Source organism: Daphnia carinata, chromosome 1 (genome assembly GCF_022539665.2).
Source record: "Daphnia carinata strain CSIRO-1 chromosome 1, CSIRO_AGI_Dcar_HiC_V3, whole genome shotgun sequence".
NCBI classification, from domain to species: domain Eukaryota; kingdom Metazoa; phylum Arthropoda; class Branchiopoda; order Diplostraca; family Daphniidae; genus Daphnia; species Daphnia carinata.
The window spans coordinates 12,998-32,446 of record NC_081331.1 but is presented as its reverse complement, the minus strand read 5'-3'; the positions used below and the strand labels follow the sequence as shown (position 1 = coordinate 32,446).

General features: G+C 36.1%; 5 long non-coding RNA genes across 6 annotated transcripts; 2 read left to right on the top strand and 3 right to left on the bottom strand.

The window, feature by feature from the left end:
• The first annotated feature begins 242 nt into the window (after window positions 1-242).
• LOC130692086 (uncharacterized) lies at window positions 243-4,077 on the top strand. Of its 2 annotated transcripts, XR_009421094.1 has the most exons (11): window positions 243-371; window positions 449-533; window positions 620-818; window positions 878-944; window positions 1,257-1,374; window positions 1,881-1,971; window positions 2,032-2,111; window positions 3,402-3,483; window positions 3,539-3,614; window positions 3,669-3,873; window positions 3,934-4,077. It is a non-coding gene; the product is annotated as an uncharacterized LOC130692086 (long non-coding RNA). The 2 variants fall into 2 exon arrangements; XR_009421093.1 differs by having other exon boundaries at window positions 309-533.
• A 2,427-nt stretch (window positions 4,078-6,504) lies between these two features.
• On the top strand, window positions 6,505-7,631 carry LOC130692564 (uncharacterized). Its single transcript, XR_009001458.1, has 4 exons — window positions 6,505-6,705; window positions 6,769-6,889; window positions 6,957-7,059; window positions 7,151-7,631. It is a non-coding gene; the product is annotated as an uncharacterized LOC130692564 (long non-coding RNA).
• A 2,860-nt stretch (window positions 7,632-10,491) lies between these two features.
• On the bottom strand, window positions 10,492-11,797 carry LOC130692504 (uncharacterized). The gene is made up of 3 exons (XR_009001435.2): window positions 11,683-11,797; window positions 10,978-11,608; window positions 10,492-10,917 (listed from the first exon to the last, which is right to left on the bottom strand). It is a non-coding gene; the product is annotated as an uncharacterized LOC130692504 (long non-coding RNA).
• Window positions 11,798-11,858: 61 nt separating this feature from the next.
• Window positions 11,859-13,217, bottom strand: LOC132088380 (uncharacterized). The gene is made up of 3 exons (XR_009421911.1): window positions 12,982-13,217; window positions 12,051-12,245; window positions 11,859-11,993 (listed from the first exon to the last, which is right to left on the bottom strand). It is a non-coding gene; the product is annotated as an uncharacterized LOC132088380 (long non-coding RNA).
• A 138-nt stretch (window positions 13,218-13,355) lies between these two features.
• On the bottom strand, window positions 13,356-14,585 carry LOC130692505 (uncharacterized). Its single transcript, XR_009001437.2, has 7 exons — window positions 14,504-14,585; window positions 14,367-14,441; window positions 14,107-14,313; window positions 13,973-14,046; window positions 13,688-13,903; window positions 13,555-13,627; window positions 13,356-13,494 (listed from the first exon to the last, which is right to left on the bottom strand). It is a non-coding gene; the product is annotated as an uncharacterized LOC130692505 (long non-coding RNA).
• Between the last annotated feature and the right edge of the window lie 4,864 nt (window positions 14,586-19,449).

Below are 19,449 nucleotides of genomic sequence, written 5' to 3'. Positions count from 1 at the left end.
TGTGACATTGTGAGCCCCGGATCACAGCCCATCTGGTGTTGAGACCCGACTACTGCTTTCGTTTCGCATTACGGTTTATTTGGAAAAGTATGGCAACAAAGCATGAGGCATTTTCTGGCGCTTAACTGACAAAAAAGAAAAAGGCTTTCTTCATTTGGGCGCAAAATTTTTAGGCAAGAGGTAAGAAAAAATATGTCCGGTAACTTAACATAGGTTAGGGTTAACGTATAACTTAACCCGTAGATTCCAACAAGTAATTTGCGTTCATTGTCTTGTCTGAGAAATGCTGTTTATCTCTTGTCAGACAAAAATGAAGCATGGTACTCAAAAGTGCAGTTTTCTTCTCTGAGTAAACATCCCGCATAAGCAAGGTGAGGTTAAAAATGTGGATCCGTCCGCCGTAGCCTTCCTAATCCAAGTGATTTTTGTCATGCCTGAAATAATGAAGGAAAAAAGGTGTCAAATCAGGCTTCATCTCCATTCAGTGACATGGACGATGAAGAATGCATTGTTGGGAATACTCTCGGTCTGAGGTTAGTTTGGATATTTATCTTACTTTAATATGTTAATATAAATTGACCTTCTTGTGATTATAACTGAATCTGAAATATCATATTAGGAGAAGGATGGTGAATTTGGGTATTTGCTGATAGGCATTGGTGTTTCAAACAATGGAAATACTTGGGAGCCCAAGAAAATCTTTATTGTAATAATTTCATTGCAGCATTTGAAATCAAATTTCTACCATTGAATGAGAATCCTGAAAACAAGCTAAGCCAAGAGAAGAAAATTGTGAAGAAAGAAGAACTAAAGCACAGGTTTGTTTCAAATTCTTAACTAGATGCAATGAACATCAATATTGTCATGAAATCTATAGTTTTCTCCTTGTCATTATGGATGCCGTGGAGAGAATCTTAGGAGCAAGCGATGACAAAACTATACAGGTAACCATATTGATTTGTTTTGTTAAAACTTCCCCATGTCATTTTCAAGTGAGATCTTTGTTTTGCTTTTAGATAGTTGTAGGGTTGTGTAAAGATTGTGGTTGCAGGGCAGGAGAGTCATTCTTTTATACAATACCTTTCCACTTTTATTATAAATTGTCTTTTTAGCCGCTGAATGTAGCTGGAACATGAAATATTGGAATTTTAATGTTAGGACATTTGGATTGCTATATCTAGTTTTATTTATATTTTATATATTCATTTCTAAATATAGTTGTAATATTATAAGTAAATTGTTATATTTTATTACAGGCTGACCAGAATTACAAACACATTTTCGCAGTGCTCAGAATAATTTGGCTTTGCATAACATTACTTCGGAAGGATAAATGTGTTATAAATTTGTAACTAGCAACAATGAATATTAAAGGTTAGTAAATTTATAGTTTTCTACATGTCATTATGAATGTTTAGTTTTCCTACTGAATTTGATCGTAATGTAGGTGGGGCCTTTCCCCATTTTTATTATTATAAGTCTTCGACAGGAATTATTGCACTTTCATAAATATTTAATAGGAAATGTTGCAATGTTGGTAATTGGTTGGACAATTATCTAGTTTGTGAACAGACATTGGCTATTTTCATCTGTTATTTTATTTCTGAGTAATTAAGTTTTATTTTCTATTCTGTAAAATTCTGTAAAATTTATTATTATTATATTTTGTTTTATTTTTCTTCTATCGATTGTGTTGTAATCGACAACAACAAACACATTTGAATGCTCGGTGTTTAACAATGATCAAATTAATTTTTGTTCAAAGTCAGAACATTCAAATTATCATGTAGACTCACATGTGCAGAGGATACATTTTAATAGTGATTTGCAGGTGATTAATATAAGATTGTCAATGCTTAATAATTTTTATTTACATTCAGGGGTAGCAGTTCAATGGTGTGAATTAACGAACATGATATTAGGATGTATAACAGTAATGATGAAACCAGCAGATATAATGAATACAAGATGGTACTATAAATATTTTAAATAATTATTGAAACTTAATGTTCAATTCTTCACTTTATGCAGTTTGAAAGGTGAGCCAGAGTAAACTATTCAGCACCTAATCACAAAAGGACTGAACAACCTAAAGAAAAGTTGTACTATTGGTAACAGTTTGAATTAATTCAAAATTAGTTTACTAACATAGATCTAGAGCTAATTTAAACAAAGTTGATATCTTCTTACTTTCTACAACTGAAGAAGACAATGAAGCATGTTAGCATAAATTCAACTTACCTTACAAGCGAATTGATCGATGATGGTATTATAGTTGTGGTACATTTGTATACTATTTGGTGTCTAACATAGATTTAGAACTAATTTAATCATAATTAAAATCCTCATACTTTCTACAATTAAAGACAGTTAACGTAAATTCAACTTACCTGACAGGCGAATCGATCGACGACGGTGTTGTAGTTGTGGTACACTTGTATAGGCAAGACTCCGTACGAATGTGAATATCTAGCGTCTAGACGACGCCTTAAATACTCGCAGACACGTGTCACATTATTGCGTTCCCGGAAGTATAGTGTAGGGTAGAGGGACCTAATTCTGAAGGTCGATAGGTTGAAGGGCAAATTTTTATTTCCAGGTGAGCCCAAGGTTATAGCCATTCCTTATCAATAGACCTTACGTTACTTTGATTTTTTTTTTGTTTCCAAGTGCCTAAAACAGATGAAGAACCTCGGGCATTCACAAAAAAGGGGGGGGGGAGAGGAAGAAAAAAAAAGAATCTAGCAGCTCAGTAGCTCTTTCACCTGCACGCGGTGCACTGGTGTAGATTTGTTGCTTACAATCCACGTCTAATTATTCTTAGCACTTTAGCACGTGTTCTCAGCTCTCGTAAATCGTAGATTCATCAATTACGCTCTAATAACGCACTGCATCGGCACCTGGTTTAGTCTCTGCACTGGTTTTATTTAGTTGGGGAGTACGATAATTCTAGATGAAATAGATAAACGTAGATTAAGTTTAGGATAAGTAAATCTACAGTTAAGTTAAGGATAAGTAAATCTAAAGTTAAAATTAATGCTACTTTAAGTAAGGCGTAAAGCGTAGTCCACCTCACTTCGTTACTTAGGCACAACACTATCTCAGCCATTTTCTTCCACTGTTTCATGTAATTATTTACCGTAATCGTTCGAAAATAATTTTACTACGAACATTTGCACGTTTCTAATTCACACAGTTTACACTTGAACAAGCCAAACCCAATCCAAACAACCTCCTGACTCTTTAACTATTAATAAACAATTTCTTTTTTCAGGAACTTTTTATCCAATGTAACTGTAATTGTGTACTTGGTGCCTGTTAGAATTAAGATGAAACATGGTGCTGTTCCAATATCGAAAAATTTTTATTTTTTTTTATTTTTGCCCCTTGCATACATACAGGAGTGCAATCTCTGTGGCCGAAGAGGACATTGGGCAACGAGGATAGCCCCGCAGCCACTGGAATATCGCCCAGGATTCCGAGGTATACAATAAAAGATTTTGTATCTATGTATTTGTTTTAAATCTTATATATCTAGGAGGGCCACATCACCACCGAAGGGGGACCGTTGGGCAACGAAGGTCACCGCCAGAATCCTAGCCCAAAATTGCAAGGTATTTAACAATTCTAAGTGTTTTATCATGTTCTATGTATTTATCTGTGTCTAGGAGGGCTGGTAACACTACTGAGGAGGATTACTGGACACCGGGAATCGCCGCCGAAGTCGCCAAGGGTTACCAGGTATTGCTTTAACAACTTTAGATGTCTAATCGTTTTTTTTATGTATTTAGAGTGGTCCACATAATCGAAGAAAGCCACTGGACAACGAGGTTCGCCGTCGGAGCCACCTCGATCGTCGCCCAAAATTGTCAAGTATTTCATTAAAAGTTTTAAGTTTTGAATTATGGTTTTATTTTGTTTTTATACATTTAGGAGGGCTACATCACCATCGAAGAGGAAGCCGCTGGAGCAACGAGAGGCACGGGTATTGAGGTATTGTTTAAAAATCGTTCAAGTGCTTAATCGTGTTTATTTTTTATGTATGTAAGAGGGCTGCACCACCGCCGAAGAGGATGCTGGAGCACCGACATCGTCGTCATAGATGTTACAGGTATATGTTTTACACGTTAAATTGTCTAACCATGTTTTTCTTGGTATTTTAGAGGGTTGCATCATCGCTAAGGAGAACCACTGGACAACGAGGTTCGTCGTCGGAGGCATCATAATTGTCGCCCAAAATTATCAAGTATTTAATTGAAAGTTTTAAGTTTTACACCATGATTTTATTTTGTTTTTATGTTTTTAGGAGGGCTCCGCCACCATTGAAAAGGATGTAGGACGCTGTCGGAGTCACCATGATCGTCGCCCAAAATTGTCAAGTATTTTTTTGTAAATTTTAAGCGTTACACTATGATCTAACTTTGTTTTTATTTATTTAGGAGGGCCCTACCACCATCGAAGAGGATGCTGGGCATCGAGAATCGCCGCTGGAGCAACGAAATCTTCGCCATGGATGTAGCAGGTATATGTTTACACGCTTAATTGTCTAATCGTTCTTTTTGTATGTATTTAGAATGGCCTACATCACCACTGAAGAGGCCACAGGGCAATGAGGTTCGGCGTCGGAGCTACGGTAATTGTTGCCCAATTTTGCCAAGTATGAAATTGAAAGTTTAAAGTTTTACGCCATGTTCCTGTTTTTATGTATTTAGGAGGGTCCCACCACCGCCGAAGAAGACGTTGGAGGTCGAAGAGGACCGAGATCGTCGCCACGTATATTCAGGTATATATTTTTTTATTTAGTGTTTAACCATAGTTTTTTTTACGTACCTAGGAGGGTCCCTCCACCACCGAAGAGGACCACTAGACGTCGTGGATCGTCGTTGGAGGAATGAGGGTCGTCGCCCAGCCCCGAGATTCACGCCCATTAGGACGATGGAAATGAAGATGGTACGGTTGAGTATTGCCAAATTGGCTTTCACTTACTTTATTTCATATTGTGATTTGTGTGATTGATAGATGTGTTTGCTTCGTTCCTTTTTCCCTCCCATTATTTTCCCTCAAGCATTATTGCTTATGATTTTACCTTTTACTGAGCACGCAATTTCACTACACCGGCACCCCACGGATCGTTCACGGCTTGTATTCGACTTAATGCACCGGGTTGGGATTAGTGGTTTAGGTAATGTAGCCCTACTTACATAGGTTACAAGCCAAGTATTTGTTTGCTGCAGGTTTGCAAAACACTAACTGCTATCGTAAAACCAAATACATTACTGCTGTATTTTGAATATTGAATGATGACTTGAAAAATAGCAATATGAAAACAATTAATTGCTTGTGATCGGTTAGTGTACAATGAGTGACAACCCGATAAAAACATGATGGGGTAATAACCCGTTCAACCTGCCCCATAAACGGAAAAGAACAACCCGCTCAACAAAACCCGACCCGTTCGAAGCAGGGCGGTTAATCTGACCCAAGTCTTTCTTCCTTAACCTTCCCCTTTCCTTTTACCAATTCGATACTTTGCAACGCTGTCTTACATGTCTGCACAAGTGCACATGAAGTTCAGTGTTGTATGCGCGGAAAGTTAGTAAGTAAACCGAAAATACCAGTATATATATTTGATAATTTCATATTGGCGAAGTTCTATTTGGCATTTAATCCAGTTTTGGTAATTTTAGAATCTTAAAGACGTGTAGCGAACGCAAAGATATGGCAGCATCAAAGACCACTCACGAGCGTCGCATCGTTAAAATGAAAGGGGATTATAGTTCAACATGGCGACGATAGGACACCAACCTGTAAAGCCTTGACCACAGAAGAGAATTTAAACGAAATCATAGAAATTCTCTTTGATTTTGAAAAACATACAAGACCTGTGAGTTGAATTTCTGTATCGTTTTGTATCTTACTTGATCCTATGCTTTGCTCACAGGTAGCTACCATTTCAGCAAGGTGCATCTTGGAACCGATTGTCCAGATCAGTTTTGGAATTAAGCAGTGGCACCTTAGCAATGAAAATATCCTAAGCTAGAACTAACGATGGAGCAAGCTAAAATCTTCGGGTCTAATAGTACCAACTGGTGTGGCGAATGGGAGAGACCTCCACCCTGTCACGAGTTGTGGATATGAATGTACAAATCTGTGATTACTGGATTTGATACTCAGAACTGTTCCTGTTAGAAAGGTGCACATGAATTTGGTCTTTGTTTTTGTTATTCTTTTTTACATAAAATATTCTATTTTTGATCTATGTTGGAGTGGATTGAGGCTGATGCATACTTTGTCATAGTGCAAGAGAAATAGGGTAAAGTTGCTGAAGCTGCAGACATTCTATAAGAACTTCCGTTCAAGACCAATGATTCTGTGGAAAAGCTAGAAAATGTAAGAATTATTAATTTTGGTTTTAATGTCAAATAATTCTGTCATGCAATTCTCATTTTCTAATACCAGTGAACAGGTGGAGCTTATCTTGAAACGAATGAGATTGTTTCTTCTTCATCTGCACTCAGATCAGTTTGAAAAAGATAAGTTTCAAATTTGTTTTTAGAGAAAGATGTGCTCAGTCTTAAATTGAAATATTTTCATGTAGGAATACTTTAACATTGTTCCATCTGTCTTATTGAGCGTGGGAAGGTGGAGAGGAAATGTTGATGACTTATTCATCATTGTGTAGATTCCTGATGTTGACAAGAACAGGTATTATATCTCTACATTTGTTAACATAATCAAGCCATGTACAACACAACAATGATCCAACAGAAAAAGAGCTTCAGCAATTGTTGGTGGTTGTCGAGCTGATGTTTCGCTGACACGATGTCAATAGTACCAACTAGTATGGCGAAGGGATAGACATTCCTCCCGAAAGATATCATTAATATAGGTCAGTGCAGTAAATCACATCTATAATAGAGCAAAACGTACAAGTAACTTCTTTTTGCATGTTAAAGAGTCGCGATGTTATTCAAGAACACGAATGAGGCGGATGAACACTTGGTAAATCTGCCTTAACTATGCAAATAAAATTGCATCACATCTGGAATTTAGCTTTGTGTAATAGGTTCAACATATCAGTAGACGTACAATTATTGCCAAAATATTGTGGGAAATGTTATATATAAATGTTATTAATGCTTTTTTACAGATAGACCCGAATAACAGTCATTGAATGAAATGGGCATTGGGATGTGGGAGAATGATATATTGCCATGAATTTGAAGAAATGGTAAGTGAAGGAGAGATGATCTAACACCAATCGCCTATAAGATTGAGTGTTGTGAAAACATTACAAGTGCGTAGTTAAAGGCTAGGCAATGAAGTATGTTTCAAAATGTGCGGATTGATAATTCAATAAGGAATTATAATGTTGTAGTTCTGGGGAAAAGTAAACTGATTTAGTTTTCTTATTTAGATTGACGTGATAGGTTGTATTCATATTCCTTTATATATTTCTTTCATATTCCTTTCCGATTAGGTTTACTTAATACACTAGCCCACGGAAAAGATATGATACCCCGCGGAATAAAAATAATACGTAAAGAAACAAAGGAATAATAAACTATTTCGGATAAGCCGCTATTCAGAAAGAGGAGATAGGATTTTTGGTTATTATTTTAACCTTAAAATTCGTGAGAAAGATATATTGTAAGAAGTACAGTAATTTATACATAATGTTAAACTGAAATGATGTAACGTGGTTATTATAAAAATATATGTGATAAATTTATCTGCAAATTGCAATAAATGACTAATTACTACATTATTATTATGTAAAAAAATATTATTGCACTTATCAGTAGTTACATTAACAATGCTATTACGTTATTTACATTTACAACATGTCCTACATGACATCAAATATTTGGTTTTTGGACTCGATCCTACGACCTATAGCGTCCCATGCCGATACTCTACATATGGGCCACCAACGACATTTACAAATTGGACGGATCGATTAGCATACAGTGTTAACCTAAGTGAAATACGATCACAGAAATAGAGCTGCTCAAATGATTTTGATAACCATCAATGGCTCAGTGGTAGAGTACTGACTTCGTATGTCAAAGGTCCTTGGTTCGATTCCGAGGGTAAGCATGGTGTAAATAAATGTGCATTGATACCACTGAAACTGTTGTATTCGATTTGCCTAGAAAAATATTATATCAAATGCAAAATCAATATAACTATTACTACAATCTCCACCAACTTGAAGCTGAACACTCAACCCTTCAGTTACAACACTGCTCCTCTACCACAGAGCTACCATTGACACATTACACATCAATGACTATTCCAAGACACTAAATTAACTACCTCCAAGCTAGCATACGTAAAAATGCTCTAAAAATCGAAAAGATGTCTATAAGCAAGTCATGGCACAACGGTAAAGTACTTGCGTCAGAATTCTAAGTGCTGTGGTTCAAATCCCAGACTAACCAAAAAAAGTAATGCAATTCGGAATTAATGGTTCGATTCAATAGTAGCAGTTGCCCTTACTCTAGCGTGAGTAATATGAGATATTTGGTTCAACTCCCACAGCAACAACCTGAACGGTAATTGAAATTTAGAGGAAGATCATGGTAGAGAATAACTTAAAGGTACGGTAACCTTGATGGTAAATGACCTTCGAGAACTGAGAAAGTCTCAACTGATAACCTTCAAAGGAAATGTCAAGGACAAGCTCAGAGGCTGAAGGGCAAGTGTTTGACCTAGAAATTTTTGAAGGTCGAATATTTGACCTTGAAAATTTTGAAGGTCGAATATTCGACCTTGAGATATGGGATCCGGGATATGGGATATGGGATATGGGATCCGGGATCCGGGATATGGGATATGGGATATGGGATATGGGATATGGGATATGGGATATGGGATATGGGATATGGGATATGGGATATGGGATATGGGATATGGGATATGGGATATGGGATATGGGATATGGGATATGGGATATGGGATATGGGATATGGGATATGGGATCCGGGATATGGGATCCGGGATATGGGATATGGAATTCGGGATTTAGAATCCCATATCTCAAAAAATTCAAGTTCAAGTCACACGTTGGTGGTTATCTATTAAAGTTATCAATTCGTTGGTAAACACCTGGACTTGGCCTTCGTCAGGGTCACATTACCATTGGCTTCATCTTGGCTTTTCTTTCGCTGAAGGTTATTTGCCGGTATGGTACGCTTATTTACTGTGGGACTTGAACCACATCCGTCGTGTAACTCCCTTTGAATAGGGCAGCAGATACCATTTAATGGTATTATTTAATTCGAATTTCAATTATTATCATTGGTTGGTCTGGGATTTGAACCACAGTACTATGTATTCAGACGCAAGCACTTTACCGATGTGCCATGACTTGCTTGTAAACAATATTTCGATTTTTAGTGCCATTTTACATATGCTACCTTGGCTATAGTTAATTTAGGGTATTGGCGGAGTCATAATATTGAAATGTGTGAATGGTAGCTCAATGGTAGAGGAGCAGCTTTGTAACTGAAGGGTTGAGAGTTCAACTCCCAGTAGGATAGGTTGTACACTTAAGTACGTAACCTCGAAAATAATTTTTAATAATTTTCTATACAGTGGAATTCAACAGTTTCACATGGTACGAATTACGAATTATTAGAACCATACCTACCTTGGATTCGAACCAAGGACCTATGAAATACCAAGTCAGTACTCTACCACTGAGCCATTGATGTTTATCATTGTAAAACATTCGTGCAGGTCCATTTGTGTGTTCGTATTTCACTTGTTAACACTGTATGCTAATCGATCCGTCCAAATTGTTAATGTCGATGGTGGCCCATACGTAGAGTATCGGCATAGGACGCTACAGATTGTAGGATCGAGTCCAAAAACCAAAAATTTGACGTCATGTATGACATGATGTAAACGTAATAGCATTGTTAATGTAAATATTGATTAGTGCAATAATATTTTTTGACTTAATAATAATGTTGTAATTAGTCATTTATTTGCAATTACCAGATAAACTTATCACAAACCTTTGTTAAAATAACCACGTTGCAACATTTCAGTTTAATATTATGTAATACAATATATTTTTAAGACGAATTTTATGGTTAAAATAAACCCATTTTTAATAACCCAAAATCCTATCTCCACTTTCTGAATTGCGACTTATGAGGAAAAGCTTATTATTGCTTTGTTTTTTTACATATTATTTTTATTCCGCGGGGTATCATATCTTTTCCGTGGGCTGGTGTATTAAGTAAACCCAATCGGAAAAGAATATGAATACAACCTATCACGTAAATCTAAATAAGAAAACTAAATCAGTATACTTTTCCCCAGACCTACAACATTATAATTCCTTATTGAACTATCAAGCCATTTTTTTGAAACATACTTCATTGCCTAGCCTTTAACTTTTCCCAACGCTCAATCTGATAGACTATTGGTGTTAGCTCATCTTTCCTTCACTAACCATTTCTTCAAATTCATGGCAATATATTTAATTCTCCCACACTCCAATCCCCAGTTCAATCTGTTATTCTGGCCTATCTGTAAAAAAGCATTAATCACATCAATACATAACATTTCCAACAATATTTGCAATAAATGTACGGCTGCTGATATGTTCAACCTATTACACAAAGCTAAATTCCAGATGTGGTGCAATCTTATTCGAATTGTTAAGCCAGATTTACCAAGTGTTCATCCTTGATAACATATTTTTTTTTTAATTTACAGGGTAGGTCAGTCCTTCAGCACATTAAATTGGATTGAAATTCTTCTGCTTCGTTGACAAAGTAGTCATAGTGGGCGGCCATCCATTGATCATCACAAGGCTGTAGTGTTTGGCCACGATGAGGACATTATGCTCAATAACACGTGTTTCGAAAGCATTCCAATGTTATTCACCTTGTTCAGTACCTGTACAAAAAAGTTAATTATCCGTTTCTCCTTACTACATATGTGTTTTACTGAACTAACGTATGGAAAAGACGTCTGTTGCTGAGTGGAGCCTTGTCCCGTGCGAAGTGCTAGTTGGTACTATAGGCATAGCTTACCCCAGTTGATTATCTCGGCAACGACGGGCAATTGCAAAACTCCAATGACAGACCAAAAGAAAAAGAAACTGATTAGATAAAAAAAAAAAAATAGAAATATTAAGTAAAGACTTCCCCGTTTATACTTGCATTTCGGAATATCGTCGACAACTTTTGCCTGCAGAAAGCCGATAAATGAGATTGAATTGTTTGCTATCAAAAGAACTCAGCAAAAGGTAAAGGTTGGTAGGTTGCATCATCATGCTAACTGTCAGATCCATTCTCTTTAACCCCTATTCTGTTATAGAAGGCTAGATAATGTTAGCACATGTGAAGATGTGATAACTTGTTAGTCAACATCAATCTTTACCTGAAAAGTGAGATATGATTAACTAACATCTCCTCCCCCCAAATGATTAACCCTAAATAGGTGACATGGAGCAACAGAAAATTAACTCGTAAATTTCTATTTACGATTCAGGCATATCCTTTCCAAAAGAATTGGCCATTATTCTCCTTTGAATATCCTAAATAAAAGTCCTTGTTTACTGTCCTTGTTCCAAGTTGAGCTCGACCTGTTTACCAATATGGGACAACAAGGATAGAATGACAGTTACTTAAAGTGAAAATCTACCATAATTATTCTTACATTTTCCAACTTTTCCATGAACCCAGAGTTCTTAGCACAGAGCTGCAGGACTTCACATTCTTTTCTCTTTCATTTGCGCAAAAATATGAGCATATTCAGCACATTCGACTTTGACACCTAAAATTAAATGTTAAACGTTAAAAAGATTAACGGCAACCAAAGCCCAAAATCATGTACACCTTCTGTGAAGTTACAACATTGAACGTGTTAATCACTTTGTTCTTTATTTCCTTGGCAGGTGCCTCCTCATCATACTTAAAGCATAGAAAATACACAATTCTTTCAAGACACCTTCAAATGGTGGCAGATTCCTGTAAGCAAAGCAGACGATCATGTAAGATACAAAAAGATACAGTAATTCAACTCACCGGTCTAGTCTATTTTTCAAACAAGAGGGAAATTTCTAGGATTTTGTTGAAATTTCCTTCTGGTCTTGGCTTTACAAGTTGGTGTGTTCTCGTCGCCATGTTGAACTCTAATCCTGTTCGATTTTAACGATGCGACATTCGTGCGTTGTGTTTGATTTTGCCATATCTTAGCCTTCATTGCAAGTCTTCAAGATTCTAGAATTTTCAAAGCTGGCTTTAATGTCAAATAAAACTTGGTTAACATGAAATTCTTAGATGTATACCGGTATTTTTGGTTTACTTAAAAGCTTTCTGCACTTACAAGGGTGAGCTTCATTTGCGCTTGCGCAGCAATGTGAAACAGCGTTGCCAACCATCGAATTGGTAAAAGGAAGGGGGAGTTTAAGGAGAAAAGACTAGGGTCAGATTAACAGCCCCGCGTCGGGTTTTGCTGAGCGGGTTGTTCACTTCTGTTTATGGGGCAGGTTAAACAGGTTATTTCCCCATCCTGTTTTTATCGGGTTGACAATCGATGTATGCAACCCGATCACAAGCGATTAATTGTTTTCGTATTCTTATTTTTCAATCCATTAATCCATGTTAAAAAGACAACAATAAGTTGCCCATTAATTCATTTTGTTTCCTTTTTTTACTAAAGCAGTTAGTGTTCGTAAATTTGCACCAAAAAAATACTTAGCGTGAAACCTATGTAAGCTAGGCTACATTACCTAAAACACTAATCCCGACCCGGTGCAAAATAGCAAACAAACCGTGAATGAACTGTGGGGTGCAGTGAATTTGCATGCTCAGTGAACGGTGAAACCATAAGCAATAATGCTTGAGGGAAAAGAATGGGAATAAACAAGGAACGAAGGAAACACATCTCTTAATCACACATATCATCATACGAAATAAAGTAAGTGAAAGCCAATTTGGCAATACTCAACCGTACCATCTTTATTTCCATCGTCCTAATGGGCGTGAATCTCGGGGCTGGGCGACGACCCTCTTTCCTCGAACGACGATCCACGGCGTCCAACGGTCCTCTTAGGTACGTACCCCTCTGGCGAGGCCCTCCTAGGTACGTAAAAAAAAACTATGGTTAGACACTAAATAAAAAAAATATATACCTGAATATCCGTGGCGACGATCTCGGTACTCTTCAACCTCCAGCGTCTTCTTCGGCGGTGGTGGGACCCTCCTAGATACATAAAAACAGCGTAAAATTTTAAACTTTCAATTCAATACTTGACAAATTTGGGCAACAATTACCGTAGCTCCGACGACGAACCTCATTGCCCTTTGGCCCTCTTCAGTGGTGATGTAGGCCATTCTAAATACATAAAAAAAATGATTAGACAATATAACGTATAAACATATACCTGCTATATCCATGGCAACGATTTCGTTGCTCCAGCGGCGATCCTCGATGCCCAGCATCCTCTTCGATGGTGGTAGGGCCCTCCTAAATTAATAAAAACAAAATTAGATCATAGTGTAACACTTAAAATTTACAAATAAATACATGACAATTTTGGGCGCCGATCATGGTGACTCCGACGGCATCCTACATCCTTTTCAATGGTGGCGGGGCCCTTCTAAAAACATAAAAACAAAATAAAATCATAGTTCAAAACTTAAAACTTTCAATTAAATACTTGATAATTTTGGGCGACAATTATGATGCCTCCGACGACGAACCTCGTTGTCCAGTGGTTCTCCTTAGCGATGATGCAACCCTCTAAAATACAAAAAAAAACATGGTTAGACAATTAAACGTGTAACACATATACCTGTAACATCTATGAAGACGATGTCGGTGCTCCAGCATCCTCTTCGGCGTCCAGCATCCTCTTTGGCGGTGGTGATGCACTCTTACATACATAAAAAAAAAAACATGATTTAGCACTTAAACGTTTTTTTTTTTTTAAATACCTCAATACCCATGCCGACATTCTCGTTGCTCCAGCGGCGCTCCTCGATGTCCCGCATCTTCTTCGATGGTGATGTAGCCCTCCTAAATTCATAACAGCAAAATAAAACCATAGTTCAAAACTTAAAACTTTTAATGAAATACTTGACAATTTTGGGCGACGATCAAGGTGGCTCCGACGGCGAACCTCGTTGTCCGGTGACCTTCTTCGGTGATGTTGACCACCCTAAAATACGTAAAAAATAACGATTAGACACTTAAGATTGTTAAAGCAATACCTGGCAATTCTTGGCTACTTCAGCGACGATCTCCGACGTCCTGTTATCCTCGTCGGTGGTGTTGCCAACCCTCCTAAACACGTAAATAAATAGAACATGGTAAAAACACTTAAAATTTTTTAATACCTTGAAATTTTGGGCTAGAATTCTGGCTGCGACCTTCGTTGCCTAACGTCCCCCTTCGGTGGTGAAGTGACCCTCCTAGATTCTCAAGATTGAAAAAAATTATATAGTTAAGATACTAAATTTTTCGTTATGTATACCTCGGAATCTTGGGCGATTCCAGTGGCTGCGGGGCGATCATCGTTGCCCTATGTCCTCTTCGGCCCCAGAAATTGCACTCCTGATTGTACAAAAGAGAAAAAAAAATTTTTTTTTTGAATATTTGATCAACAATAAGTGTCATCTTAATTCTAACAGAATCGTGTACACAAAATACATTTACATTGCATAAAAGTTTCCTGCAAAAAGAAATTGGTTATTAATCGTTAGTTAATGATCAGGAGGTTGTTTGGATTGGCGGTTCATGTTTAAATTGTGTGAAAAAGTTTGTGAACAACAACTACGGTACACAATTGCATAAAACAGTGAAAGAAAATGGCTGTGATAGTGTTGTGCAAAGGTAATGAATTGAGGTGGACTATGCTTACGCCTTACTTACAATAGCCTTACTCTTAACTTAGCTTTATACCTACTTATCCATAATTTAATCTATGTTTAAACTATTTCATCTAGACTTATCATAATACCCAACTAAACAAAACCAGTGCAGAGGCTAACCCAGGTGCAGATGCAGTGCGTAATTGATGAATCTACAATTTGTGAAAGCTAAGAGCACGTGCGAAAGTTCTAGGAATCACTATACGAGGAGTGCCAGCAACAAATCTACACTAGTGCATCGCGTGCCGGTGAACGAGCTACTGAGCTTCTGGATTCTTTTTCTTCTCCCCCCCCCCTTTTCCTTTGTTGTGAATGTCCGAGGTTCTTCATTTGTTTTAGGCACTTGCAAACAAATAAATATTTATAGATTAATAAAATTTATACAGATAAATAATTAAATTATAGTTACCCCAAAATAATTTAGTCGTGATTATTTATGTACACAAACAGAATCATTGTCCTACCAGCTAATAACGTTGCAATATTTCCCGTTGAAATTAATTGAAAGTGCAGTATTTCCTGTCAAATAAAATTTATAACAATAAAAATGAACAGGTTCACACTTCCATTTTAATCAAATCCTGTTGGAAGACTGGACATCTATAATAACATGTAGAAAACTATAAATTTACTGATCTTTGATGTTCATTGTTCCTAGTTAAGAATTTAAATACCTGTGCTACCAAAGTCCTGTTTTGCTAAGCAAAATTATTCTATGCACTGAAAAACAATGATAGCTGAAAACTGCTGCGACAATGTGTTTGTAATTCTGGTCAGCCTGTAATAAAACATAATAATTACTTATCATATTACAACTAAATAAAAAAATGAATATGTAGAATATAAATAAAACTAGACATAGCATGCAAAATTTCCTGTCACTACAATTCTAATATTTCATGTCCCCAGCTATATTCAGCGGTTAAAAAGACTATTTAAAATAAAATGTAACGGGATTGTATAAAAGAATGACTCTCCTGCCCTACAATCACCATTCCTTACACATCCCTACAACTATCTAAACACGAAATAAAATCTCACTTGAAAATGATAGGGTTAAGTTTTTAACAAAACAAAATGGTTACCTACATAGTTTCTTCACCATCATCGCTCACTCAAACAATTGTCTCCACCTCCACATTTCGATCAAATCCTGTTTTAAGACTGGGCATCCATAATGACATGTAGAAAACTATAGATTTATTGACCATATTGATGTTCATTGTGTCTAGTTAAGAATTTGAAACAAACCTGTGCTTTAGTTAGTCTTTCTTCACAATTTTCTTCTCTTGGCTTAGCTTGTCTTCAGGATTTTCATTCAACGGTAGAAATTGACTTGCGAATGCTGCAATCAAATTATTACAACAAAGATTTTCTTAGGCTCAAAAGAATTGTCACTGTTTAGAACGTCAATCCATGTCAGCAAATACCAACCTTAACCATCATTTTCCTAATATATTTCAGATTCAGTTATAGTCACAAGACGGTCAATTCATATTAACATTTTAAAGTTAGATAAATTTCCAAACTAACCTCAGACTGAGAATATTCCCAACAATGTATTCTTCATCGTCCATGTCACTGAGCAGAGATGAAGCCTGATTTGACACCTTTTTGAGATATTCTGCATTCGACCAGCAATATCTACTCCAATACCAGTCATATAGTGTCATGTCACTTGAGTAATCTAGATAAGGGATAGTTTATACAGATATGTATACAAAAAAAATACAATTACCATGACTCCTTTTTGTTTGGAATTGAAAAGCTGTTAATTGTATCATGCCAAATGAGTTGCCAGCTTACTATGTTGTTGTTTCTATCATTCATTGTCCATCCAGGAACAGCAGTAAACCAAAACAAAACTTCTAAAAAAAAACATGAGATAAAGATTGTAATTTATACCACTATGCAAAACAAGTTAATAAAGGGGAAATGAAAATTATGCTTACAACATTGCTCAAGAGCATTTTCTAGAAGTTCAGATGTTTAAGATAAGTGACTGTACACCTTCGCTGCCGGACTTTGTCTGAAGTTTAGCATAGCAGTAAAAATTGGCGGGAACTATTAGTGAGGCTGCGTTGCCTAACCGTTATTTATCTAATGGTTTTAACATGGTGAACAACAAATTTCATTATCGTGAATCTTGTTAAATTTTGAATCTAAATCATATATAATAACCTATATTTATTGATATTTAATTTTTAAGTAGACGTCTGGAATCGGGCCTTAAATTTCTATCGTACCTACCTTTATATTTGAATTAACTCAATAACCATGAAATCTACATGAAAACAAATTTCATATTCGTGATTCTTGTTAAATTTAGCATCTAAATCATGTATAGTTATCTAGTTTTATTGATATTAATTTTTTATGTAAAAGTCGGGTTTGTCGTTTTGTCGGGCCCAATATTTCTAGCGTACCTGCTGGCGCGACGGTACCTGCTGGCGCGACGGTACCTGCTGGCGCGACGGTACCTGCTGGCGCGACGGTACCTGCTGGCGCGACGGTACCTGCTGGCGCGACGGTACCTGCTGGCGCGACGGTACCTGCTGGCGCGACGGTACCTGCTGGCGCGACGGTACCTGCTGGCGCGACGGTACCTGCTGGCGCGACGGTACCTGCTGGCGCGACGAAGATTTGACTGAATATATTGTGTAACAACAACTTAATTAGCACCCCCAATAATTCAAATTTCGTCAAATGCCAGATTTAATTAAAACTAGGTTATATCGATGCAGAATTCATCGCTGATTACGAATATCATATTTTTTTTCACATTGGCCTTATAGTTTATTAAATAACAGTAAAAAACTAAAATAGGCCAAAAATGAAAAAGTAGGAAGGCTATACCTTTCTCACTTTTTCAAATTTCGTCAAATGCCAGATTTAATTAAAAATAGGTTATATCGATGCAGAATTCATCGCTGATTACGAATATCATATTTATTTTCACATTGGCCTTATATTTTTTTAAATAACCGTAAAAAACTAAAATAGGCCAAAAATGAAAAAGTAGGAAGGCTATACCCTTCTCACTTTTTCAAATTTCGTCAAATGCCAGATTTAATTAAAAATAGGTTATATCGATGCAGAATTCATCGCTGATTACGAATATCATATTTATTTTCACATTGGCCTTATAGTTTTTTAAATAACCGTAAAAAACTGAAATAGGCCAAAAATGAAAAAGTAGGAAGGCTATACCCTTCTCACTTTTTCAAATTTCGTAAAATGCCAGATTTAATTAAAAATAGGTTACATCGATGCAGAATTCATCGCTGATTACGAATATCATATTTATTTTCACATTGGCCTTATATTTTTTTAAATAACCGTAAAAAACTAAAATAGGCCAAAAATGAAAAAGTAGGAAGGCTATACCCTTCTCACTTTTTCAAATTTCGTCAAATGCCAGATTTAATTAAAAATAGGTTATCTCGATGCAGAATTCATCGCTGATTACGAATATCATGTTCATTTTTACATTGGCACTATAGTTTTTTAAATAACCGTAAAAAACTAAAATAGGCAAAAAATGAAAAAGTAGGAAGGCTATACCCTTCTCACTTTTTCAAATTTCGTCAAATGCCAGATTTAATTAAAAATAGGTTATCTCGATGCAGAATTCATCGCTGATTACGAATATCATGTTCATTTTTACATTGGCCTTATATTTTTTGAAATAACCGTAAAAAACTAAAAGTCGGGCTTATTTTGTCGGGCTTATTTTGTCGGGCTTAAAATTTTGTATTATTAAAAAAATGAAATCTTTAATTAGAAATAGGTTATATCGATGCAGAATTCATCGCTGATTACGAATATCATATTTTTTTTCACATTGGCTTTATAGTTTATTAAATAACAGTAAAAAACTAAAATAGGCCAAAAATGAAAAAGTAGGAAGGCTATACCCTTCTCACTTTTTCAAATTTCGTCAAATGCCAGATTTAATTAAAAATAGGTTATATCGATGCAGAATTCATCGCTGATTACGAATATCATATTTATTTTCACATTGGCCTTATATTTTTTTAAATAACCGTAAAAAACTAAAATAGGCCAAAAATGAAAAAGTAGGAAGGCTATACCCTTCTCACTTTTTCAAATTTCGTCAAATGCCAGATTTAATTAAAAATAGGTTATCTCGATGCAGAATTCATCGCTGATTACGAATATCATGTTCATTTTTACATTGGCACTATAGTTTATTAAATAACCGTAAAAAACTGAAATAGGCCAAAAATGAAAAAGTAGGAAGGCTATACCCTTCTCACTTTTTCAAATTTCGTCAAATGCCAGATTTAATTAAAAATAGGTTATTTCGATGCAGAATTCATCGCTGATTACGAATATCATATTTATTTTCACATTGGCCTTATATTTTTTTAAATAACCGTAAAAAACTAAAATAGGCCAAAAATGAAAAAGTAGGAAGGCTATACCCCTCTCACTTTTTCAAATTTCGTCAAATGCCAGATTTAATTAAAAATAGGTTATCTCGATGCAGAATTCATCGCTGATTACGAAGATCATGTTCATTTTT